The sequence below is a fragment of the Sinocyclocheilus anshuiensis genome, unplaced genomic scaffold, assembly GCF_001515605.1.
Source record: "Sinocyclocheilus anshuiensis isolate Anshui unplaced genomic scaffold, SAMN03320099.WGS_v1.1 scaffold1831, whole genome shotgun sequence".
Lineage (NCBI taxonomy): Eukaryota > Metazoa > Chordata > Actinopteri > Cypriniformes > Cyprinidae > Sinocyclocheilus > Sinocyclocheilus anshuiensis.
In genome coordinates this window covers 20,359-21,993 of record NW_015551116.1, presented here as the reverse complement: position 1 = coordinate 21,993, position 1,635 = coordinate 20,359, and positions in this window count along the sequence as shown.

The window sequence follows — 1,635 nt, the reverse complement described above, 5'->3', positions numbered from 1 at the left end:
AATTTAAATAATTTTTTAGTTATTTCAGTTTACTAAATGAACAATGCGATAACTCATTTGATTTATTTTCAATTAACGATATATGCATTTATACATGCTTATGTTTTTAGTTTCAGATAATTATAATAACTCTGACCTGTAAACGAATAAATATGGACACAAACATGGGTAATAAAATGGACTATTTATTTTTTCTGAGCTGCATGGGGTCCATTCTTCGTACCTCACTTAATACATCTGAGATGATTTGACAGATGCCAGATCTTTTAATTGTGATAACTGATCTCTGGCTAATTTGGTTCTTCTAAACATGTTTGTGCATTTGATTAAAATATCTGGATGAAGTTGTCTGAGATTACTCGTGTTGTTATGTTCATTGGAAAGGACAGATATATTGATACTGGAAGCCATGATCAGCAGTGCAGTGATTGGCTGACGTAATGACATCATATAATTAAGATCAAGGAAACAGCCAAGTGAGCAAAATCACATAAAAGATCTAACAGATCAATAAAATGTGTAGCAGTTTTTTTTTTTTTTAATTATTACCAATTATTTTTCATAATTTTTAGTTTTGTGCAGGTTTTGCATTTTTTCAATGTCAAGATATTGTAATTAGCAGTTCACTTAATTTTGAAGTGGGTTTGCTATACGTGACAGCGTTTAAAGGAATTGTGTGTCATAAAAGCGTTTTGAGATTTGAGAAGTGAGTCTGCATCTCCTGCATCTCTCAGCAAAGCACCACATAAAAGCTCATTGTTCAAATGAATGCACGGCTCAGACAAACTGTGCATGCGTGTTTGACTAAAATAAATAAAAAGTATGAGATAATTGTTCCTTCTCAAATAAATTAAATCGTCAGCAATAAAGTCCAGCTAACTGAGTAATTCACATACGAGGAACAGACCCCTGGATAGTGACAAAATCAGAAACCATAATCATTTTCCTTCATGACGTTTCTGTTTAAAATGTTTTAAAGTCCTCATAGTTGACTTCCAGTGTTAAACGAGATGTTCAGTGCTCTCAGACTGGTGCGCACATGTAAGAAATACATGAGAATAAAATGGTGCTTGTGTTTTCTGAAAAGCTCTGACTAATTGCACGCAGCATGTGGTAAACAGTTATTACAACTTGACAAGGCTGGGTTTCATTTCCCGTCTGCTTTGAGGCGATCCTTTCATGAAACTCTGAGATTTTCCAGTTTATCAGTCTCTGTCGAGCTCCCCTCCTCCTCTTCTCCCTAAATCCACTCCCTCTGAGATTTCACTTTCAATTTTCTGCTTTGAATCATTTACAAACAGCAGGCCAAATGCTTATCTGGAGTTGTGGTGCGTGCTTTAAAGAGAATGTGTAATGATCGCCGACGGGGTTCTGCATTAATCCCGTTTAAGTGCGGGACCTTTCAGATCGACGGGCACCGGGGCCACACGCCCCATCATCCCCCATTAGCCCAGATCAGTGCTTGTGTGTGTGATTCTCCGCATCGAAGCTCTTCTGCTGTTCTTCTGACAGAGCAGTCGCTCGTGTGTTCATCATGAAGCTCGGCCCGAGAGACCCACACGTGACCAGTGTCTGATGTGCTTGAAGAAGTTGTTGAGTTGTAGAAGTTCAGAGGGCTGTCGTTTCATTAAAAAA